Genomic DNA, 26,778 nt, shown 5'->3' on the forward strand with positions numbered 1-26,778 from the left:
TGGGGTTTTTACCGTACATGAGAGTGTTTTTCATGAACCATTTATAGCATTTTTTTCAATAAGGAGTTTTTTGAGTAATATTATTGTTCTTTTGTTTGGCACTTTGAGTTTTGAATGCCATAACTCATTTGGCAGTTATTAATGTGGGCTAATGACCTGGTAGCTCGTTGTCTTATTTAAAATTTCCTTTCTCAACAATTTGTAATGACTTGATTTTTGATTGATATGAATTTCAGCATAGAAGCCTCCCTATAGCTTGCCAGTAAAAGCGCTCTGGAGGTGATGGATTTGATTTATGGCTAAGTGGAGCTTGTTTTATTTTGGGATTATTTCCCCTCTGCTAACGTTGCACTCGTTGCACAATATACGAATCTAAACATACAATTGCTGAAATACCACAAATTTTTCGGCTGACGAAAAAATTCCGTTGAGAAGAATAAAAACCTCATCATACATTTCAATCACTCTTAACCGTTCTCCCAAAGTGTTGGAAAAGCTTAAAAACTGAAAGTTATTCATCTAAAACCGCCACCGGCACGTCACCACCATTTCAGAAGTGCTAAAAAAAAGCACCCATGAGGAAAATGGAATGCCATACATGTCCCTACCATCCACAAAAATGTCGCTCTGCTGTCTCTCCGTCCTCTCCACAGGGGAATCTCAAACGGTCGTCCGTTTCCCAGTGAATATGGATTTTTCTGCGAGACTTGCAACCAGAACAACAAATTGAAAAAAATAATAAATAAAAGCAAACAATCTCCACACTGCCACTTTTCATCTGATGTCGAATGACAGATTACGACAGGGAGCCGAAAAGGCAAGTAATATGGAATTGCTATAAATAGACTCGCTCTGATTTTGCTGCTCAGCGTCAAACGATTTTCCCACGGTCTATTTTCGACTGACGCTATAGGATCCGTGTGGGATGGGTATCAAAATGGAAGGAAACCACTTCTTCCTCTCCATCCATCGTTCGGAGTGTTAACCGAAGCGAGAAGAAAATTATAGCATCCTTCTTCGTTAAGCCAGCAAGCAAACTGGAAATGTATGCTTACCCACAAATTGCAATCTGTGTAATGACTAATGATTCATAAACGCTTCGCATGTCTATAAGGCGTGTAGGTTGTGCATGGTCAGGGATGAGAATTTGAAGCGACTGGCGGAAAATACCGGTCTTTTTGTGGACTATGATGAAGATCAAAAAAATCGGGTTTTACATACATTGGATTGAAATCTACATGAGTAGGTAGATTAGATAAACTTACCGGCAACGTAAGACTTTTGACCATTAACGCAAAATCGGAATAATTTCCCAAGAATATGAATTTACTACGCCATATTATTTACTCTCCATATGGTTGTAAAGCTTATCTGCAAGCAAGCATTGGATTGGAGCCCAGCATGACATCGCTGCAGAGGCAGACCCAGGGGTTTATGGTAGTGAAGCCTCAGTCCGAAAATATGTCAATATGAATTTGAGCTGGGCCCAGGTTAAAGCCAAAGCCATCAGCCGCCCAAGATGGAAACCTTTCACGTTGACCTTTTGTCCAATTGAAGGTAGCCAGGATAAGTAAGTGTAAAACTACATTTCGCTGTTCACTTGAGATTTACCTAGGGAAAATGTCGGTTTTGGCAATTCCTTTACCTATTTTCGTCTGAAGGGTAAACAAACTGCTTGAGCGCTTAATTTTGGCTTATCGATGTACTGCAAGGATACTCATGAAAAATGCGCTCAAGGACTTCATTTGGGACTTCAGAGAATTATAGACATGGCCTGAGCCATACGATGAATGGAAAAAAATATCTGAGTTGAGTAACGGAATCTATTCACGATGTTTGTGTTTTGGATTTAACACTGAAGCTTTGACTTGAAGGAATTTCTGTCCCAATTAAAATATTTTTGTGTTTGCAAAAAAAAACTTTGTTAATTTCAATGGAAAATTGACTTCATACCTCGTAATAACTTTTGTCTTATCTAAGATGGAGAGCTGTTTTTTTAATTATAGTTGGGTCACTCATGACATGTCCGGGCATGAGATTTAAACTCGTGACCGCGCAGTTGTAGGTTTTGTTAACTTTGTTGGACATGGACATTCATCATCAAAAATCGTTGTCAAGTCAAAAGGTTTAGCAGAAATGTTCTAGCTCCACATCTAGTGACGCCAATGACAAACTGATAACAAAACCTTTATTACATTTCCGTCGACATAATACGAGCATTTGACGCTTTACTTTCCATATAGAAGTGTGTGTCATCAGATATATTAAATCTGGTTTTATCTAGTCGGAGCAGTGACTTAGACTTCGTAATGGGACCTACTTATATTCAAAGCTCTGTAGCAAATATGTCTCATTTATGCCAGCTAATCTAGTACTGATCTTGAGAAAACTCATCTTTACTATTGAAACAATAGAATGGTTACACAAAATAGTTCATCTTTTGAGATAAAAGTAAGATTTTCAACCTCTCCTCAGTGATATTCATATGGATTCATATGTCAAAGCGGTACCGCCCGATAGCATGTTTGCAACTAACATCAGTGTCGGTAGTGAAATTCAGTACTGGAGTAATATCTAATATCAATTGACATTGCTGACCGACTGGTTTAAAACCTGCCGAGCAATAGCGGTGAGTTACGGCGTTCTTCGGGGATAATTGTTCATTGAAAAAAAAATCATCAAACTAGTTGAGTTTCATAGCCATAATGCGTTTTATATTTCAAGGAAGAAAGGTTAAATTATGTCATTCGCATTTACGGACAAAATCGATATCTACAGACACAATTTTCCCGCCAAGACGACGTCCTTATAAGACGTTGTTCTTAGTATGTACTGTTCGATTATTATACAGCTCACAGCGTTCAGTTTTCATCCTGTGGTACTGATTTTCCCCATAATGGTGAAGCTCAACTCTGTCGCGTTAATTTTTCTTCCATGAGCAAATTCCTTTAGGCAGCAGCCAAGCCAATCGATAAACTTTTGTTTGTAGGAGATTTAAAACGATCAATGTATAATTTTTCCATCACACATAGTACTCCTTTGAGGACACCCAAACGATGGGATTAGTCAAGTGGAATTAAATGTAAAACTGATTGTCGAGAAGCTTTTTCTGGTGCCTTCGGGGGCTAGGTTTCTACTATGTAATGCAGGTACCCGAGCAAAATCTAACATTAAAATGATAGCACATCAAAATCAAAATTTGATGTTGATGTCTTAATATGACATCAAATTTTGTTTTCATTTAGCTGTACTTTTGATCTACATTTTTTAGTTTGTTCTCACTGATAGCAGAATTAGTTTTCAATTTGATTTCATAGGAAGATTATTTTGCTCTCAATTTTGATATTTTAACCGATAAATCGACCAAAACGACAGCAACCATAGTAATCAGTATTAGATACATCACAACATCAAATTTAGTTTTCATTTTGATCTTAAACTTTGCTCGGGTATACAGACTGGCAAGGATGCGTGTAGAGGAGTATACATGAAAACGGTTATGTGTATGTATTTCAACAGCTATTTCCACCGCTTACCAAAGGTGCCAAGCAATTGAAGACCACCGAGTGCATATTTAGGTGTAAGGCGAAATTGTTAAAACGTTTCTAACGTTCCTTAAAGCTTAAAGCTAAATCGGTGAAAATGAGGCGAAAAAAAAAATTGCAACTGAGACGTGAAGAGGAAAGCACAGTTTGAACTCTCGAACGATGAAAATCGTACTTTATTGCTCAAGTGAACACATGTGTCGTGTGCAACGTTGGTGCTATAGTTGAATGGAGAAGTGTAAAATCAATATTTAAGCAAACTAGTAAATAGAAGTGCCCAGGACGCTTGGGCTAAGAAGAAAAGCAAACAGATAGTGGGTGTCGCTTATTAGCATAATTTCAAGGAGCTCTCCACTTGATTGGAACTTGTGAAGAAGAAGTGGTGCTCCACACTTGGCTACCGATCGGTCGTTTGTCGCGTGTGAAACGAAACAAAGCAACAGTTTAATGTAGATTTAAAGTGAAAATCTGTGTTATCGAAACAAATCCAACGGTAATGTTTAATAACGCCGCTTCATCATTCGATCGACCATCAGCAGTCATCAATACTCTCCATCACAGTCATTCCGATTCCAACTGTCATCGGCTCTATCAGCAGAAAAGGCTTCAAAAACGTCATTCGGCTACATCGGCTATTGTCAGCTCACGGCCATCCCAGCAGGATACACTCAGACAGCCCCATCCCAATCATCCCTCCATCGGTCACCACCCGGCTTGCTCATTCAATCCCGTAACGCACCACATTTTCTATGATCATGAACCGCCTCAGCCGGGTCAGTCCAATTTGGCGGTGTTGGGTAATTCTCGGGCCCCCAAGACTCGTGGACTGTTTCGAAGAGTGACACGCAAGGTGATCGAGTGGATCCGTGGCTCGATCGTACCAGGATCGAACAAGGTTACTGATTGGTTTTTTGATTGGTGTTTAAAATTGTGTTCAAATTTTGTTACTAATCACCTTATTTCATTTCCCTTGTCTGTGAACGGATTTGTACAGTCACATTTTCGAAACCTTCCTTGAATCACTCTATATTAAATCACGTAAAAATTTATGTTATTAGGATACGATCACTCATCACTGTATCAAGCTTATGGATTTAACAACTAAAAGTTCACATTTTCATCACTGTGCACAGCACATCATTTATCTATTTTATTTTATGATTTTTTTTATTTTTTATTTATTCGTCATCAATAATCGTAGACCATTTCAGTTACAATAAATAATTAATATCTAGTGTAAAATGGGGTAAGATACACCCCAGAGTAAAATTACATTTATTCTTTTTTACCTCTTTTTCGAGGATCTTTTAAGGAACATTACTAGTTTAATGCCTGAACTAGCAATGCTGTATGATAAATCTAAGAAGATATATTAAAAATGTATTTAAAATTAGTACAAAGTTATCTTGCCCTGAGGGTGCAGCTACCCAATCTTTCCCAATATCTTATTTATTATTGTCTGGCGAACATCCTTAAAGCAAGTCTTTCAAGCGAACTTTTAACTCATTGTTACATCAATCGCAATATGCGTGATATCATCATTCTATTTAAAGGCCCATTATTGGCATAGTTTGTTCTTTGATTGTTAATATAAAGCAAATTTCTAAATTCCTTCCGGCAGTTAACCGGAACATTCGCCGTGGCGGACGAAAACATGCGTGTAGGCATGTTTTGAGTTCTTTCTTCGTTTTATTTATCAATTCCTCCTCAGTTTTCGCGACAAAATTGTTAGAGTAGATCTTACGCTTCAGGTTGGCCCAGAAATTCTCGATGGAACGCAGCTGGGGGACGTTGGGAGGGTTCGCCGACTTGGGTACCACATCGATATTCAGTCGCTCCATCTCCTCCAACGATCGCTTCGAGTTATGGGCCGATGCCAGATCCGGCCAGAACACCGCGTCTTCGCCCTTATGGTATTTCTTGATGAACGACGCAACTTCCGGCAGGCATTTCGTACTATAAATTTCCCTGTTCACGGCCAGTCCGGAGCGAAAGAAGAGCGGCTTTGACATCCCCTTCTCGGTAATTGTCAGCCACAGCAGCACCTTCTTAGGGAACTTAGTGTGTGAAATGAACTTCACCTCGGAGCTCACTTCCTTCGTGGGGGAAGTAAAATACGAAGTACCCTGCTAGTCGTTGCCATCCAGGGTGTGATAGGTCTCGTCATCCATCACCACCGCCACGTCGCAATTCGCCGAGAAAAACGAGTTGACCATCTTATTCAGCCGCTGCCGCTGCGTCATTGCCTGTAGCTCCGAAACCAGTGGACGTGATTTCCGCTTCCTGACATGTATGTTCATGTTCGCCAGGTACTTTTTCACTGTTTGGCCAGTTGCACCGACCTCCCGGCCAAGCGCACGCAGCGAGTAGCCACTTTTCCCTCGTTCTTCCTCTTCAACATCCTTTTGAGCTTCTTGTCGCTCAGGGTCGTCGGCCGTCCGGAACCGGGCTTTCTTTCGATGCTCTGATTGTTGTCTAATAGTGCCAAGATGTTGTAGATTCCGGAATGGGCTTATCCGGCGTCCACAAAGTGCTGCACGATGTCCGTTTTCGACGCGGTGGGGTGCCGTTCTTTGAACACGCACACTTCTGAAAGGAGTTGCTTCACTGTTTTTGCCATCACGGTTAGAGTTCGACTGATAGAGCTGTCAAATTTTGTCTGGGTTATGGGTTACTATGATTGATGTTGCGTGGGTAGTTTTGTCAGTGCGGGTGAAGGTAACCCGGAAAAAAATAACCATACAATTACCATAAAATAAAATACAGTTACAAGTAAATCTATTGCCAACAATCGATCTTATTGTGTGTATATAGTACACGAAGTTTTAGCATATTGTTATTACAATAGATGTACAATACGTCCCATATAGTAAGAGTTTTCAACAATAGAACAACAATACAATTAATGGTAAATGGTTCAAGTTTGTTCGGGAAAAAGTGATTTTTCGTATGGTTAAGATACATAACGACCCCCTTAATCTATTGTATATTCCCCAATTTACCATAGATTCTATTGTAGAAACAATACATTCTATTGTTATTTTATCGTTGTGGATAATACGATTTATTGTAAATACCATAAACTCTATTGTATGGTTACAATACATTTCATTGTACCTCTACGGTTCTTTTTTTTACGGGAAACCCATGAAAAATCGATAATTTTTGTTCATTTTTTTAAATGCAAGCATTATCTTGATATGGAGCCCAAGCTATGCTACAATATTAAAAAAGACGCCTTACTTTGCTCTCATACGCTCTTAAGGCCATCGTTCGGACATTTTGAGCCGTTTGTCTGTGATTTGGGTGGTTTTCCAGGAAACGTCCCGAAAATCCTGTGAAGGAAAGCGAATATCGGGAAACGAATTCCGTCCGATTGTAGCCAAGAATTTTGTTTTCCTAGTGGGGTAAAATTTGGGTGGAAAAGTGCATTCAACTTCAAGTGGTGTGCTTTTTCCGGGAAAGTGGCATTTCCACCCAAAGTGAATATGCACGTGAGTGTATATGTGCGCGCAAGGAAATGCAATCTTGCGCCTATGTTTTCCCGGGAATTTCCCAAGAAAGTATACCATATTTTTATACCAAGACATTCTGCAGACTATGCACAACATGATGGTATACATAAACATATGATTTTCGAAAATTTGTAGCATGGTTTTTCAATTTCCAAACCATGCGCCAAACATTCTCGCTGTAAATTCGTCACGGACATAGTAAAGAAGCAATCAGCAATTACGCATTTGTTTTTCCACGTTGCCACATTTTCTTGTTCGTAGGTCCACGAGTCCTTTTTCGCTAGTTCGCTCATCATATCAAATTGATCAGGAATTCTTCCGAATGTCAAAAATTATATCGAAGACCTACGACGGATCCGAAATTGAAATTGAGATCTCCATATATTCTTTCATCATATCAAACTGAACAGGAGTTCTTCAAAATCTTATCTTATCTATCGAAGACCTACGACTTATCGGGAATTGAAATCGAATCCTGCATATTCCCTCATCACATCAAATTGATCATTAATTCTTCCGAATAATCAGAAATTATATATAAAACGTATGACTAATCGGAAATTGAAAATGAGTTCTCCATATATTCCAACAACACATCAAATTGATCATAAATCCTTCTGTAGACATTCGGGCAGTTAGAATATATTTCAAAATACAAGGATGGTCAAAAATTCTTCCAAACTATCAGAAGTTATATGGAAACCCTTCGATTGATTGCAAATTGAAATCAAATTCTCCATTAATTCCTTGATCATATCATATTGGAATTATCAGGAATTATTCCGAATAATAAGAAATTATATCGGAAAATGAAATCGAGTTCTCCATATGTTCCCTCATCACATCAAATTGATCAGGATTTCTTCCAAATTATCAGAATTAATATCGAACACGTATGACTAATTGGAAATTGAAATTGAGTTCTCCATATATTCCATCAACATATCAAATTAATCAGAAATCCTTCTGATGAACTTCGGGCAGTTCGAATGTATTTCAAAATACAAGGATGATAAGGAATTATTTCGAAATTTCACCGAATTATCAGAAGTTATATGGAAACCCTATGACTGATTGGAAATTGAAATCGATTTCACCATAATGTGTACCCTATGTACCATATCAAAGTGTTCAGAAATTCTTCCGGATTATCAGAAATTATATTGAAGGTCTTCGACTAATAGAACAATTGCAACCAAGTTTCCATATATATTTCAATCAAATCAGGTTGATCAGGAATTCTTTCGAATTATCAGAAATTATAAAAAAAAACTTCCTGATCAGAAATTGAAATCGAGTTGTCCTTATGCCCTTACCATATCAAATTGATCAGGAATTCTTTCGTGTGACCAAAAATTGTATCGAATACCTACGAATGGTGGGAAATTGAAATCGAGTTTTATCAGGACATCTTCCGAATTATCAGAAATTATATCGAAGACCTACGACTGATCGAAAATTGAAATCGAATGATCCATATACACCCTAGCAAAGTGATAATGAATTCTTCCGAATTATCAGAAATCATATTCAGGGCCTTCGACTTATAGAAGAATTGTCATCGATTTTTCCATATAGGTATATCTTTATCATATCAGGTTGATCGGCTATACTTCCGAATTATCAGAAATTATATCGAACACATACGGCTAATTGGAAATTAAAATTGAGTTCCCCAAATATTCCCTCATCATATCAGATTTATAAGGAATTCTTCCGAATCAGCAGAAATTATAAAAAAAGACCAATTACTGATCGGAAATTGAATTCGAGGTCTTTGAATATTTCCTGATCATATCAAAGTGATCAGGAATTCTTCCGGATTATCAGAAATTATATTGAAGGTCTTCGAGTAATAGAACAATTGCAACCAAGTTTCCATATATACCTAAATCAAATCAGGTTGATCAGGAATTCTTTCGAATTATCAGAAATTATTAATAAAAAAAACCATTTCTGACCAGATATTGAAATCGCGTTCTCCTTATTCCATGACCATATCAAATTGACAAGGAATTCTTCCGAATTATCATATATAATGGCTTACGACTGATCGGAAATCCAAATCGAGTTTTCCATATATTCCTTCATCATATCAAAGTGATCAGGAATTCTTCCGAATTATCATTTATTATACCGAAGGCCTTCGATTAAAAGAAGAATTGAAATCGAGCTCTCCATATATATCCTTTTTCCATCAAATTGAATAGAAATTGTCAGTTGGTCAGTAAGAATGTATTTACAAAATGTAATAATGATCAGGAATCATATAGAAGACTTTTAAATAATCAAAAAATTGTTTTAAACCCGTTGAATACTATCCAACAATGTCAGTTTGATAAATAATTCATTCGAATTATCACAAATGATACGAAGACCTACGATCGGAGATTGAAATCGAGCTCTCCATATATTCCCTGGTCATATCAGAGTGATCGGGAGTCCTTCTGATTATCTTTGGTCTGTAAGAATGTATTTTCAAAATTAAGCATTGATCAGGAGCCATGTAGACGATCTTCAAATGATCTTGAAATAAAACCATTTGAATATTCGTACATCATATGAGATTGGTTAGGAATTCTTCCGAATTATAAGAAATTATTTCGAGGACTTCCAAATTAAAGAAAAATTTATATTGTGTTCTCCATATATTCGCTTCTCATATCAAGTCATCTTCCGAAGATCTTCGGTCAGTTAGAATGTATTTTCAAAATATAAAGATGGTTAGTCGAAGTCTTTCAAATGATTTTAAATTGAAATTCAATCTTTTGAATATTATCGTCCCATATGAGGTTGATCAGTAATTCCTCCAATTTATCAGAATTTATATCGAAGACTTACGACTTACAGGAAATTGAAATTGATTCTCCATATATTCGCTCATCATATCAAAGTGATCAGTAATTATTATGATGATTGTCGGTCAGATAGAATGTAGCAAAACTTCGAATATTCAAAGGATTTTATTTAAATTTCTGACCGTTTACAGATCTTCGACATTATTCCTGTTCAACGCTATGTTATGAAAATACGTTCTTATTGACTGAAGATCTTCAGAAGAATTGCTGATATATTTGTTATAAAAGGGGCGCTGGTGGTGTAGTGGTAAGCGTGATTCCCAAAAGGCCTGGGTTCAATCCAAGTCGGCACCACCGGGGTTTTCTGAGGAATAAAATTTCTTATCACGCCTTCCTTCGGAAGGGAAGTTAAACCGTTGGTCCCCAGTCCATGAGTTGATGGGCCGATATGTAGGGTCCAGGTGTGGAAACTATCTCCCTAGTGCCGGTAGCATTGGTACTCAGTACGCAAAAGAAAATCGACGGAAACAAACCGAGGATTTTTTTCATATGATAAAGAAATATATGGAGAACTCGATTTCAATTTTTTTATTAGTCCAAGGTCTTCGATATAATTTTTGATAGTTCGAAAGTATTCCTAATCAACCTCATATGATGAGAGAATATTCAATGGAATTATTTTTAATGTTTAATCATGTGATTCTTATATTTTGAAATGCATTCTTACTGACCGAAGATCTTCATAAGAATTTTTAATAATTTCGATTTAATAAGGAAATATTATATCAATTTATCAATTTATTTATTTAGTTAGTCGTTAATCAAAAGCGTAGATTACATTATAATATCATTACTTATGATCTATGATTTCGCAGTGCTTGGAATTATTTTTCAATTTTAGCGGTGACATATTTAGGACTATCATTTCACAGTTTTCATTATATATAGATATCATCTGACTTATCGGTCCATATTTCGCTTAGCTAGTGCGGTGGCGATCTACCGCGAACAAATGTCTATTACGCAATTTTCGAAACGGTGCATAAAAATTAAGTCTTGATAATAAATAACCTAAGTCAATGCGTTGCTAAGCTATATTGTTTACGGAAGAGACCAAGAGACGATGCTCTTTCAATACCTGAATGTTGATTAACAAGCAACATGCTTCATAAGATGGGAGAAGAAATGCTGTCCATCCCAATTAACTCATATAATAAAAACTACTTTTGGATTGACTCTATTCGTTCAATTGTGTAAGGTGTAAAGTGGAAACCAAAACGCTTTATAAAATAAAATTGCTTTATAAAATAAATATGAATTGCCTGCTCTAAGATTTATTGGGTTATAATGATCCACAATTGCTTATTTAGAATCTAGAAAAACACGTAAATCTTTTATTTTATATATTATTTATTTTATCAAACAAATTTTTACAACACCACGTCTAAAAAACATGTACTTCATCAGCATGAATAAGCTGTTTGGGCTTTTTCAAAATAAGAGAGATATAGTTAACGTACAAAATGAAAAGAAGAGGTTCGAAGTGCGAGCCCTGAGGAACTCTTGACAGGACTTGAAATGAATTAGATTTTTTTTCTCGCAGTATCTTACAATTGTCTGACGGTCCGTTCCCAAGTATCACTTGCAACATCGTTCTTGACAAATAAAACAAATCCCAGTTGTGAATAAGTTCTATATTAATGCAAAACGACTTGTTTTATACCCGTTGTATTGTTTTTGTGAAGTATTCAACCTTTCTGACATGCTGTTTATCTTGAAGTTATAATTCGGTATTGAATGTCTCAATTATCGGTTTACAACATATTTATAAAAAAAAACTTGGTGAAAACTTGCTAGCCTTATAAACAACATCTTTTCGTATGTTAGTTTTAGAAACTTGAGCAAATATGAATACATCTTAAATATAACTTATTTAAAATATGAAAGTAATAAGCTATATTTCAGTGGTACACATGACTAGCAAATTTTCATCAAATACCATCAGTTATAAATGTGTTATAAACAGGTAATTAAGAGTTGCAATACCGAATTATAACTTCATTATATGATACAAGTAATGTTCTTGTTTTTCGAATACATTTCATTCATGTTTTATCATCCCAAGTATGGTGTGTAGAAGAGAAACGTAAGATAACTAAAAATAAGTTGACATTCTATTTTTTCCAAAAAAAAAAAAGATGTTTGCAAAAATTGGGAATTTTATCAAGAATATGGTGTACAATTCTATTAACAGTATCAAGCTTTTTCTAAAGAGCCCATGAGTTTTTTGAAAGTAGAATGTAAAGATTCACCAACAAATTGCATCTGCATTGGGAGTATGAGATCTCATTTTATGCCCTTTTTTCGCACAATTAAATATGGGGTATAATAACTTTTGTTAATTGATGATGGAAACATAAAAAAAAATCCATTCGTTGGAAGGATGAAATTTATTTACAACATGCCCAAATTAGTAGGTTGCGTTATAAATATAATGAAGTTGCGCTAGCCAATTATATTTACCATAACATATGTGTTTTATATAGACATCACCTCTTGCGCTTTTATCGTGTGACTAGACTAAGTAAAAAATCTTGAAAGCGATTCTGCTGATTTTTACTTGATTTATTTGGTTTAGTCCTAAGAAAACATTTTTTTTAAATAAACTGCAATGTCTCATTTACACCAATGACTGCGAGCAGAATGCTCTCATGAATGAAATCAGCATGCGTTGATTGAAAATGCCATAGATATGAATTTTAATTTCAGGAGGAAATTAAGATACTATTTATTCGGCTGTTTGGAAGAATATTTCAATAGAAATATGTATTAAATCATAATCTGTGGCGAATATAAAAGTTTCACCTGCTATATTTGTTTTCACCCACACACGCTCAAATTCTTTAGATTAAGATTGGATAATGACTTCCTAATTGTTATTTTAATGAAATTGCGATGCACTATTCATGTGATTGAAATTCTTACAATAAACCAGAATTACAATAAAAAGTGTTTCGGAGAAGAAAATTCTGATCAGCCGTAAGGCTTCTATATAATTTCTGATGATTCGAAAGAATTTTATATGATGCGAGAATTTGGAATAATTCCTGATCATTCTTATATGGTGGGATACTATTCAAACGATGTAGATTCAATTTTTGGTCATTTGAAGGTCTCGACATTATTCCTAAGATCTTATATTTTGAAATACATTCCAACTGAAAAGATCTTCAGATGAATTTATGATCAATTAAACATGATAAGAAAATATACGGAGAACTCGATACCAATTTCTGATCAGCCGTAAAGCTTCCAACTAACTTCTGATAATTCGGAAGAATTTCGAAATATTTCCTGACTATCGTTGTATTTTGAAATACATTCTAACTGCCCGAAGATCTTCAGAAGGATTTCTGATCAATTTGATATGTTGATGGAATATATGGAGAACTCAATTTCAATTTCCCGTCAGTCGTAGGTCTTCGATGTAATTTCTTATAATTCGGGAGAATTCCTGATCAATTGATGTGATGATGGAATATATGGAGAACTCGATTTTAATTTCCAATCAGTGGCAATTTCTGATAATTCGTAAACAATTCTGATCAATATGATATGATGAGGGAATTAATGGAGAATGCGATTTCAATTTCCAATCAGTCGTAGGGATTCCATATAACCTCTGATAATTTGGAAGAATTTCAAAATAATTCCTGACCATCCTTGTATTTTTAAAATCAGTCTAACTTCCCGAATGTCTTCAGAAGGATTTCTGATCAATTTGATATATTGATGGAATATATGGAGAACTCAATTTCAATTTCCGATTAGTCATACGTGTTAGGTATAATTTCTGATAATTCGCAAGAATTCCTGATCAATTTGATGTGATGAATGTACGGAGAATTGATTTCAATTTTCGATCAGTCGTAGATTTTCGATTTAATTTCTAATAATTCGGAAGAATTCCTGATCACTTTGATATGATGAGGAAATATTCAAAGACCTCGAATTCAATTTCCGATCAGTAATTGGTCTTTTTTATAATTTCTGCTGATTCGGAAGAATTCCTTATAAATCTGATATGATGAGGGAATATTTGGGAACTCAATTTTAATTTCCAATTAGCCGTATGTGTTCGATATAATTTCTGATAATTCGGAAGTATAGCCGATCAACCTGATATGATAAAGATATACCTATATGGAAAAATCGATGACAATTCTTCTATAAGTCGAAGGCCCTGAATATGATTTCTGATAATTCGGAAGAATTCATTATCACTTTGCTAGGGTGTATATGGATCATTCGATTTCAATTTTCGATCAGTCGTAGGTCTTCGATATAATTTCTGATAATTCGGAAGATGTCCTGATAAAACTCGATTTCAATTTCCCACCATTCGTAGGTATTCGATACAATTTTTGGTCACACGAAAGAATTCCTGATCAATTTGATATGGTAAGGGCATAAGGACAACTCGATTTCAATTTCTGATCAGGAAGTTTTTTTTTATAATTTCTGATAATTCGAAAGAATTCCTGATCAACCTGATTTGATTGAAATATATATGGAAACTTGGTTGCAATTGTTCTATTAGTCGAAGACCTTCAATATAATTTCTGATAATCCGGAAGAATTTCTGAACACTTTGATATGGTACATAGGGTACACATTATGGTGAAATCGATTTCAATTTCCAATCAGTCATAGGGTTTCCATATAACTTCTGATAATTCGGTGAAATTTCGAAATAATTCCTGATCATCCTTGTATTTTGAAATACATTCGAACTGCCCGAAGTTCATCAGAAGGATTTCTGATTAATTTGATATGTTGATGGAATATATGGAGAACTCAATTTCAATTTCCAATTAGTCATACGTGTTCGATATTAATTCTGATAATTTGGAAGAAATCCTGATCAATTTGATGTGATGAGGGAACATATGGAGAACTCGATTTCATTTTCCGATATAATTTCTTATTATTCGGAATAATTCCTGATAATTCCAATATGATATGATCAAGGAATTAATGGAGAATTTGATTTCAATTTGCAATCAATCGAAGGGTTTCCATATAACTTCTGATAGTTTGGAAGAATTTTTGACCATCCTTGTATTTTGAAATATATTCTAACTGCCCGAATGTCTACAGAAGGATTTATGATCAATTTGATGTGTTGTTGGAATATATGGAGAACTCATTTTCAATTTCCGATTAGTCATACGTTTTATATATAATTTCTGATTATTCGGAAGAATTAATGATCAATTTGATGTGATGAGGGAATATGCAGGATTCGATTTCAATTCCCGATAAGTCGTAGGTCTTCGATAGATAAGATAAGATTTTGAAGAACTCCTGTTCAGTTTGATATGATGAAAGAATATATGGAGATCTCAATTTCAATTTCGGATCCGTCGTAGGTCTTCGATATAATTTTTGACATTCGGAAGAATTCCTGATCAATTTGATATGATGAGCGAACTAGCGAAAAAGGACTCGTGGACCTACGAACAAGAAAATGTGGCAACGTGGAAAAACAAATGCGTAATTGCTGATTGCTTCTTTACTATGTCCGTGACGAATTTACAGCGAGAATGTTTGGCGCATGGTTTGGAAATTGAAAAACCATGCTACAAATTTTCGAAAATCATATGTTTATGTATACCATCATGTTGTGCATAGTCTGCAGAATGTCTTGGTATAAAAATATGGTATACTTTCTTGGGAAATTCCCGGGAAAACATAGGCGCAAGATTGCATTTCCTTGCGCGCACATATACACTCACGTGCATATTCTCTTTGGGTGGAAATGCCACTTTCCCGGAAAAAGCACACCACTTGAAGTTGAATGCATTTTTCCACCCAAATTTTACCCCACTAGGAAAACAAAATTCTTGGCTACAATCGGACGGAATTCGTTTCCCGATATTCGCTTTCCTTCACAGGATTTTCGGGACGTTTCCTGGAAAACCACCCAAATCACAGACAAACGGCTCAAAATGTCCGAACGATGGCCTTAATATCACGCATAATATTAAAAAAAAAAAAAAATATCATGTTTAATATCCATTTTACAAACTTCTTTGATATTGCGAGACTATTTTCAACATGTAAAAATGCAGCTGGCTAAGAGTTGACTTGACACAACAATTATTCAGTGATGGAAGTTTCGGGTCGCGTTCGAGTGTAATGTGGTTGTATACTTGATTCTTCGACTTGTTGCCGGATCTTCTTTAGTGCACCCTTCACGACAGAAATTTTGTTAATATCCGCAACAGTATTTTCGAGAAGACGGTCAGAATAATACCCACAATTTCCCTCTCACTAATGTCAATTTTGACAAAGAAAATAAAAGCCAGTGTCATGTAACGCTGCGGAACGAGCTACTCATCAAAGTTCATCAAGAATCGAATTTGACCTCTAATTGCTGGATATTGTCGGAAATTCCGTATACGTCTCAGAAGTTACGTGCAAGATCGATTCGAGGTTCGGAAAGTCCAGAATGCTCTCTATAAATCCATGATGATCTATGACTTTCCGGATGTTCTGTGCACTTCTTTAAGTTTCGTGTCCGTCTTTTAATTTTCGTAAAATTATTTTAAATAGTCAAAGTTTTGATTAGGTCTCCTAAAATTTTATAAATTTCAGTGAACGGACATTTCCATAGTTCTGTTAACAGTAAACATTTTTTTATGTTTTCCGTCGATCTTGTTTTCCGTATTGAGCACCAATGCTACCGACGCCAGGGAGGCAGCTCCCACACCTGGATCCTACTTATCAAGCCATCAACTCATGGACCGGGGACCAACGGTTTTGATCAGAGATGTTATGCCTCAGAACATCCCGGAGGCGCCGACTGGGATTGAACCCAGGCCTGCTGGGGTGAGAGGTAATCACGCTTACCACTACACCACCTGCGCCACTGAACGGAAATTATTACCAGCTGACGAATTCTGATCTTTCATAAAGACCGGTTTCTTCGATCCACCCAGGGGATTAACAAAAACTATTCAAAATTTAAATTTTTATCAACGTTTATGGACATTTTTCTCCTTTGTTCGGGACATAAATCCACTGCGACCAGATATTTGATCTATTGTGGTACACCCCATGTCCTTAGTTTAGTGCTTGTTGTATTACTACGTCACTATTGATAAATGATGAATTAGGGAAAATGGCTCTAATTTTGGCCTATGGATCTAAGATTGGGCCCATCGCTAAAAATCTGCTATTTAACATTTTTTTTCTAGATGAACACATCATTGTCTATTGCTGAATTTATGTATGGGCCCAAATTAGGGCATTACATCCATTTCCCCTATTCGGTTTTGATACAGTTGTCATTCTTGCCTGTATCGCAAGAATCCGACTCTAATTGTAAGGTCCCGCTCTTGATACGCTTCGGAGTATTGAAAGACCCTCCAAAGGCTTGCCCCTTTCTCAGTTAAAACGGATTCCTTCGCAACAAAATCAAGCAATAACACCGATGATATCCATATATCAGAATCCTAATCTTAACCACTTCAAACTAGAGAACAGGGAATAGATTAGAAATCACGAAGATGAAAAATAACTACCAAACTCATTTTTCCTTTGTTTGAAGACCATCATCGGTGGACAAAGCCAAGTCGTGTCACTATCAAAAAGGCATAACAAGCATAAATGACTTTGATTATAAAAACAATCCTATACCTTTAGTTGAAGTAGTTCGGACTAGGCTTCGGTGGTAGATCTTAATGCCAGTTTCGCAACGTAACGTTTATCGACTTTGAAATAATTCAAACTTTTCAGGACCCGAACTTAGTATAACTATGGAGCTCTTTAAATATTTAATATTTATCGTAATTCATCGAGAAACGTTGAAATAATTTTTTAGGAGTTCTATAATTTCATTCACTATTATTTGGCCCTTATTAGTAAGCACATACAAACAACCAGCTTGATTGGTTAAAAAATAACAGAAAATAGCGGTGGGCCGAATTTATCGAAGGGTCTTCGAGGGATTGATAGCTTATTGTGCATCAATCAATGAATAATGTACCAAGCTACTCCATTGGTTTTCAGGTCCTGATTTTCATGCTGCTCATTGTTCGCAACATAAGTTTTCAACTGTTTTCTTAAGAGTGCTAAAATCTATAGTTTTACATATAAAACATGAACTTATTGAATGTAAGTAAAAAAGACCATATAAATGAACAACTTTCTAAAATTTATCATAACAGTAGTTCATGACTCTTTGGTAAGCGATGAATAATTATTTGATTAAGGTGTTCCACACGGTACATATCGCTCTATGTAAATTGGTTTACTTATGATTTACATCGCAGCTATGTGCTGGTAGAACACCAGCTACGGTTAATTAGGACGCTATCGCTACGTCTTTATAAATGAATCTAGTACTGCCCTGCTGAACGCAGCGAAGTTAATTAAAAGTTTATTGCAATTGCGCAGCGCGTGTAGGTATACCTCCTTTCTAATATACTACCTTTTCCAACCAACAACCCTTTCAAAAGCCACGTTGCAATCACATTGTAGTAGTTTTCTAAATTGTCATCGCGTGTAGCTTCCCAAACATTTCACCAGTAATTGCAATCGTACTTTGTTTTATGTTTGCTTTTACTATGTTATCAATGATAACGCTCTGGTTGTCACTACGTGTCCATGTTTTTATCCTAGGACAAGAAACTGGCTCATAACTACCAGAAATGAATCACATTCGAAAGTGAATCGCAAAACCCTTGGCATTGACTTTGAATCAACCACACCCAAGCACGTTGAACGATTTTTACGGTTTAGGTCATCCACTGGCAACGAGCGCCAACGGTTATGGCGAGGTGGCATGCCAGGAAAGGGACCGGTCGGTGGGTGCATACTAATGCATCGTTGCTTGGCCGCCTTCGCGCACACTGCACAGCTGATGCATGTTCGTGACGCATATATGTATGCATCGTCAAACGACTGCAATTCGTGTTTATGTCGTATTAAAGTTGTTAGGTCATTCTATCATTTTGATGCTTAAATTAAAAGCCGGCATGAGGTAGGTAAGCAATATTGTGCTGTGACGACGACAACGATGATGTTGTTGGCGACTATATGGCACACTGTAGTGCACCGAATGCCACTGCATACGGTAATTTTATTTTATATTGAATATTTCATCCACTTTGCAACATAACATGAAATTAATATGTGTTGAACATTGCCGATTCTATATTATTATCATAAAAATTATGTGCTATTTTTAGCATGGTAGGCATTTATATAATTATTAATTCTTACTTTAAAAGTGTTCGGAAATGTGGACTAAGTGTCTGGATTTCGGTACTTTACGGTAGCTGTGCGGTTGAAGCATCAGGTACCGTAAACAGAGGGAAAATTGGTCACTGTTTAACGTACATATTGGAATCAATTTCTACAAAAAAAAAAGAACATTGACCAACTAATGGTATCAACACCAGTACAGTTCTGAGGACTCTATCGTTCTACACGATAACTTATCATATTGAATGCTTACGACATTTTTGAAATCTCAAATTTGAACTTGGCGATATGGGGTGAAATTAGACGTTAGAATCCTAGTGCGAAGTATATTTTAAGAAAAAAATGCCAAAATATATTTCGTAAAATACACAGTTTTGGCTAAATGCTGGTAATTTCATTAAAAAATCATTTGAAATACAACCAAAAATCCTCGAATTTATTTATTTTAAACAGTTCTAATTCAGTGACACTAAGTAAAAAAAAACAGTTTCCAGCATCCCTTTTTGTTTGGAGGATGATATTGTAAGCTATTGAACGCCAGTTAAAAAAAAATCATCAACACAATAATTAGAGTCTTCTGATGAAATATTTTCATGACATCTATTACCGAGAAAATGTTCAACGGGGCAGCTGAAAATGCAAAGAATGTTGATCAAATACACCCCGGTGATCAATTTGCCCCCGGATTACGGTACCACTGTTGCAGTGATGATGAGGATGATGATGATGATAGTGATGACTGTAAACTATCGATTTTTGTGCATTCTGCTAACAAAGGATAACAAGTAGTAGAAAACAGTGTCAAGAGTGAAAATATTGCTAAAAGTGTGTCCTGTAGATAGTAGATTGCAATGAACTATTTTTCAAGTGCGATTGTAGTTGTATGTTGGCTAGTGGACAAGAGCTTGGACGTACGGGAAAGATAAGAATGAACTTTTCAAAAAATTTAAGACTTTATCTATGATATGAAAATGTTAAATTAAATTAGGAAATAAATTATACATTAAACATGCTAACAACAACAAGTTTGATGTCTGGTTCCGCCTCAAATCATTTCGGTTTGAACATTTAATTGACTTCCATGGGCATAAAATATAACTTTTTTGTTAAAATAGTTACTTTAACACAATTTAGGTCATTTGAACTCAAGACCCTTCGCGTTACTGATATGGATGCTAACTTCTACTGTACCAAGGCAAAATAACATAAGAATTCCATAAGAATAACTTAAAAATTTTAGCCACAAGAAATCGGTATTAATTTCAGATACTTGCCTTATGAAAAATAATGTCGAAAAAAAATGTTAAAACTTAGTAGAAGCGAACCATGGTCGTTGAGATTACAGGTTCTGTGTCTGAACCACTCGTCTGCCAACGCTTGGTAAAATGAAATGGCTAATAGCGTAGAAGGGCTACCTCATGTTAGACGAAAATCTTTCATAAGTTGTGCTTATGAAAGTCATATGTATCGTTCATAAGTCGAGCCTTATGATATTCTTAAGTCTATTTGCCTCAGTGTAACACAGATTGGCTTTAAAAAAAAGTTTATATTTCCAACGGGCCACTCCCCAGATTAGTTACTTTAGAAAAAAAACACTCTCTAAAAGTTTCAGCTCATTTGGTTCTAACACAAGCTTTGAAGCCAATAGAGCTATATGATGATTTTGGTTTAAATGTATGGAGAAATTTCGTTCGCGCATCTCTCAATTCTTAGTTTAATTATGTGTCACTAAGGCAAATAAACTTAAGCATTTCATAAGGCTCGACTCATGAACGACACATATGAATTTCATAAGTAGCTCTTATGAGTTTCAACCATTTCATTTTCAAATACCATTGTTGAAAGACGAGTGGTACCCAGCGACGCCAAAACTGGTTAACCAAGCTCTTCGTTAACTTCCAGTTGGTTTTAAGGCATTCTGGATGTTCTAGGTTAGATTGTGGAGGCTGGGTGACCCCCTTAGAGCTCAGAAGCAGAAAGTGGTTTGGAGTCAAGGCTTCTTGGGCTTCTGAATTGAGCGGGACAAACGTCAAGGGACGTGAATTGACGATACCTTCGGCCTCGATGATCAGTGTGACAAGCGTTTCGTCGTCTGGGTTCCTGCTTGTGTTTAGTGCAGCCAAGGCGATCTTGACCGATCTAACGAGTCGCTCCCAAGATCCTCCCATGTGCGGAGCGGATGGTGGGTGGTCAACACACGGGCCCCGTTATCTCAACGTCCATGGTTCGGTTCCAGTCGGCTTCGTTTTTTTTTATTATATTATCAACATTATTTATCATAAGACAAACCAATAAATTCATACCGATTTCTTGTGGCTAAAATTTATAAGTGATTTTTATGGAATTCTTACGTTATTTTGCCTCAGTGTACTGAACCAGTTCTATTCACAAAAGAGTGTAATTTCTCCATATATTTCAATCAAACTACCCATTTAAACTTTAAACAACAGCACTATAGTGTTACAAGCAAATTAGCTGAAAATTTAAGAGAGTGGTTTTCCCATCTAAATACGCAATCTGAGGGCAGAGACGAACCAGCCAACGGCTGAAAGTCTATATAATTAAGAAATCAATCAATCAATCAATCACAATCTGAGGGGGGGGGGGGCGTTGAAAAAGTTGAAGATTTGTTTTCTCTCACATATATTTGGGCCAGTCTAGTCCCCATTGGGTATAACAGTGGTTGCCACACAATTAAAAAAATAAATGAAATGGTGAGCGTAGAGAACCCTCAACTGCCGAATTGCTGAACACAAACACTATACTTAAAGGGCGAACACGAAATTATTGCGACACATTCAACAGGGCATAACTTTTTTACCATTGGGTAAAATTCAACCAAATTTTGTACACTTTCTCATTGATGTGTATTGTGTACATGCTGTCAAACTCGAAGTCATGTTTTTCGATTCAACGAAAATGGAGGTGAACCAACGCGAGTTGAGAGAACAAATTCTTTCCAAACACCTGGAATTTCCTGACCTGTCGCACCGGCAGTTGGGAAAAATGTTGAACATTCACCATTCAACCGTCTCCAGAGTGTTGAAGCGGTTCCAGGAGCGGTTGACGTTGGACCACGGCAAAGGAGCTGGAAGAAAACCGGGACCGGAGAACAAAAAGACGGAGGGAAAGGTGAAGCGGATGATTAAAGCAAATCCCAACGTCTCAAGCCGTGATTTGGCTAAAAAGATCGGCATGTCGCAGAGCTACGTCCAGAATGCAAAGAAGAGAGCTGGACTACATACATACAAGGTACAGAACTTCCCAAACCGCGATGAGCGGCAACAATCGACGGCTAAAACTCGGGCACGGAAGCTCTACGAGAAGATGCTGACACTGAGGAGTGAGCCTTTCGTGACTAAGGGCACAGTAAATGGCGAGATCTACAAATCTGAGTGCCTCGAGAAGCGCCTTTTGCCGTTCTTGCAGCAGCACGACGAAGCTCCGCTATTTTGGCCAGATTTGGCATCATGCCACTATTCTAAAAGTGTCCTGGAGTGGTATGAGGCTAATTCTGTCCATTTTGTTCCAAAGGACATGAATCCGCCAAACTGTCCGGAGCTGCGCCCGGTGGAGCAGTACTGGGCAATAATGAAGCGGGAACTTCGGAAGAGCAAGAAGACAGTCAAAGACGAGAAGGACATGTTAAGAAAATGGAAAAAACTGAGAAACTGGTACCGGATGACGCTGTAAAGACTTTGATGGAGGGCATCAAGCGAAAATGCGTTCAATTTTACACTAAAGGCTCCATCGATTAACTTTTCTTTTGATTTTTGAAGTAAATATATGTATAAAACTACCCTAAAATTTTGGTTTGATTCTAAACATTATAAGAAAATTGGCATGACATTTTCGGTGTCGCAATAATTTCGTGTTCGCCCTTTATGTTTGAGTTTTGGTAGAAACGTTATAAGCCAGGAAGAATAACATTTTAATTAATATAACTTTCATAAAGAAACAGTAATGAAATCAATATAAAATATAAATCAAATATAATTTATTACAAATAATTTTCAATTAACATTCAATTTTTGAAATATCAAAAAGATTTAAAAATAATTAGAGCTATTTTTTCCAAAATAAGGGATTTACTACATGAAACGAACATCTTAGAGGCATATGAATAATCAAACTGTTTGGTACAACTATTGTCTATATACATTAATGTTCTGACCAACGAAGTATATAGACCTAGTTAACCAACAGCCAGTCTTTTATTGGAGTCTGTAACATTTGGCGACGAGGATAGGATAGAGTCCACATAGATTATGATGATCATATTGAAGGATTCTACTACTTCCTGGTGATCGACGTGTTTTCAAAATGGCCAGAAATCTTCCACTAACGAACTACTACCACAGCGGCGACATTGCAGATGATGAAACCCTCGTGTCGGACTATGAAACGCAATTTGTTAACACTCGCTTCAAGCAATTTTGTGATGAAAACGGAATCACGCACATAAAAATTGCCTCATACCATCCTCAATCCAATAGACAGGTTGAGCGTTTTGAAGACACAATGAAACGAAGACTAAATAAGTAACGAGAAGGAGGAAACACGGTAACTTTCCAACATCTTCAAACATCTCTTTCCGTATACCGGTCGACGCCCAACCAAAGTGCACCTGATGGAAAATCATCTGCGGTATTATTCCTAGGTAGGCCTATCACTACAACCCTAGATTTTCTCAAGCCTTCTAAATCAACGACACCAGTTGTAAATAGCAAGCAGAACCGCTGATGATTTGGTATATGCAGAGACTCATCATCATAACGAAACATCCAGCCTTCCTGGAAAGGTGATGAAGAGAAAAGGTTCCAGCGATTACTCTGTCCTTCTGGAGAACGGTCATCTTACCGGCTCTCACACTAACCAACTTAGGCAACGTTATTTGGAAGACGCTAACGAAGCTACTGCGCCAAGTGATCATATACCATGAACTGTGCTACTTGAAGAGTTCAACTTGCAACCTGATGATATAACCGACCTTGGAGAAGTGCAACAACTGGATAAAGATCTGGATCGCGACGAACCGTCAATATGAGATACCAGCACATGAGGACATTGTTGAAGACATTGTACAAGTACCTATCGATCATCCCATTCGGAACCAAAGGCTTCCATCATGGCTATTACCTTACGACTATTTTCACTATATTCATAGTCTGGCGGATACAAAACCCTGCAAACTGACAACTTTGAATTCTTCAATAATAATCTGGCAATCCGTAAAAATGCTCAAAATTTTGCAGAACGTTTTCGTTTGTTTTACTTAACATAAACATTTTTATCTGTGCATTGTTTACAGTTCTCTAAGCCATAGGAGGAAATGTGTTAAACGAATATTGATCAATTTATACTTTTCAATGCATACCTGCAAAATTACCATTCCATCCGTAGAATATCTACAAAAAAAAGTATATTATTTGTCCTTCACGCATTGTTTGTCGATGTTCTCAATGAAAAACGTAAGAAAGCATTCAGAAACGCGTTGATAAATTACCGCCTGAATGGGGGCGACCCCGGCGTAGTGGTTAGCATCCATGCCTCTCACGCCAAAGTCACGAGTTCAAATCTCACCCCCGGAGAAGTCACGAATGACCCAAGAGTGTTAAAATGATTCTATAAAAAAAAAAAAAAAAAAAAAAAATTGACCGCCTGAATGGATTTAATTTGTGTTCGATTTAATTATCGTTACGATGGTTGGTCTTAAAAGAAACAGTAATGTTCGATTGGCTCTCGCAATATACAGGTTAAATTGGCTCCCGTCATTGTCTCCACCAGACTATAAATATAGTGACTATACTTACGACCTTTTCCGAGGGGGGGAAATTCCATAGTAACCATATAAAACGAACATCTTAGAAGCCTATGTTTGACACAACTATTTTATTCATTGATTAATGTTCTGACCTCTGAAGTATAAAGACTTAGTTAACCAACAACCAGTATTTTATTGGAGTCTGTAACAGGAACAAAACTGCCTATACATACTTGCACTATCCTGCCCATTAGACTGATGCGAAATTTGAAATTTTCACTCCACAGTGCTTAAACGGTTCCAAATTGGGTCCTGCTTAGCCTCCTAAATTTTGAACTACTTTAGTAAGAAACTGACTTGGCACAAACCATTTCAAGTTTATATGGAAATTACTATAGGTAAACTTATATTTTTGTTCATATCTATCAAACAATTCACCACATCACTATGCTTTTAAAAATGATAGCAGTGATTGTAGCAAATTTTCTCAGCTACAACTTTGTTGAAAACTACTTTTCAATCAAATGTAAGAAACAAAAGTTATTAATGATTCAAGTCACTGATGTCTTATGATTATGCTCCTTCAACTGTTCAGCAGGGGCAACATTGCTGTTTCTGCTGTGAAGAATAGAGCACAAATATCATGGCTACTATGTCACACTGCAGAATATAGTGTTGCCCACAGAACAGCTGCTTGATCATGCCATAAGATTATCAATCTCTTAAACAATTAATAACAATTTAATTTAACATTTGGCTGAAAAACGATTTTCCGCAAAGTTGAAGCTTAGAAAATTTCCCGTAAGAATAATTATAGAAATTTTTGAAAAAATAATATGGAAAATGTGTAGCAGACAATGAACAAAAAGATTGGTTTCCCCATAGTAATTTCCATACAAACTTCGAATAGTTTGTGCCAAGTCAGTTTCTTACCAAATGAGTTAAAATTTTGGGAGGCTAATCATCAGGTTAAAACTTGATTTGAAACCGTTTGAGCACTGTGGAGCTAAAACTTCAAATTTTGCATCAGTCTACTGCCCATCCCGCAATTCCTGAGACGTTTTTCCTTAAAGAACGACTATATTTGATCAAGATCCTTCAGCGCGAACAGGAGTAATTGAATTTTGATACATTTTTACATTGTTGCCCCCAGTTTGCATTGAAGAGTACTCTGGAGTAATTGATTACTCTAGTTGATCTTGTTTTATATGGATTAACGGATTACCACAACAAAACTGAGAGCATAATTTTATACTGTTGAATCAAAAAGAAAACTAATCTTGCTTTCAATTAAATCTAGAGTAACATTTGAAATGGACCGATGTCCCAAACGTTAACAAATCGGGTTTTGATATCATTCTATAGCACTGCTTGATAGCTACTAATCGTGTAGGAAAGTTCTGCATAATCGATAACAAATACTAAGTTTTCAAATATTTTTTCCAAATTTTAAATTATTATTGTTTCGATTCATTAATAGGCCCGGACTCTAAAACGGCCAACCATTTATTTTTTCATTTCATTGATAAGCCTAGTAACGTAGAGAGGGTGATTAAAAATTTTCAATCCTTTCTGCTTGAGGCAGGGCCGATGATTTATTTTGAATTTATTTGACGTTGCGAAAAAGCTTAGCAAAGGGCGTGCCATTTCTGATGACAAGCACAACGGCTTAACGAAAAAGGCCTATCTATTGAAAGATTCACAAGAAGGCTTATTAATTTATGAAATAAAATTGTTATCGATTTTTATATATTTTTGAAAACTTTTCGCATATTTTGGTTATTGTGTACTGAGATACAGTTATTATTGTTATTGTGAACAATATAAATGCCTAAAATACTTCAATTTCCTTATATTTGAACTGAATAGTGGTGGAAAAATTT

At 36.3% G+C, this 26,778-nt stretch overlaps 1 protein-coding gene across 6 annotated transcripts in view; it reads left to right on the plus strand.

Annotated features, from left to right (window-relative positions):
- Ae2 (Anion exchanger 2) overlaps positions 1-26,778 on the plus strand; it is a 204,962-nt gene that overhangs the window by 108,931 nt on the left and 69,253 nt on the right. Inside the window, exon 2 of one of the 6 annotated variants that reach the window (XM_065218266.1) lies at positions 3,520-4,038. The exons of 4 other annotated variants lie outside the window; for them this stretch is intronic. The gene's annotated coding sequence lies outside the window, so the exon portion shown is untranslated. Of the gene's footprint in view, positions 1-3,519; positions 4,039-4,087; positions 4,441-26,778 lie in introns of those variants that run through there. One more of the 6 variants, XM_065218273.1, reaches the window with a different exon arrangement.

Source organism: Ochlerotatus camptorhynchus, unplaced genomic scaffold, assembly GCF_037179485.1.
Source record: "Ochlerotatus camptorhynchus isolate MF236.1 unplaced genomic scaffold, CSIRO-AGI_Acam_v1.1 ptg000008l, whole genome shotgun sequence".
In the NCBI taxonomy this organism is placed as follows: domain Eukaryota; kingdom Metazoa; phylum Arthropoda; class Insecta; order Diptera; family Culicidae; genus Ochlerotatus; species Ochlerotatus camptorhynchus.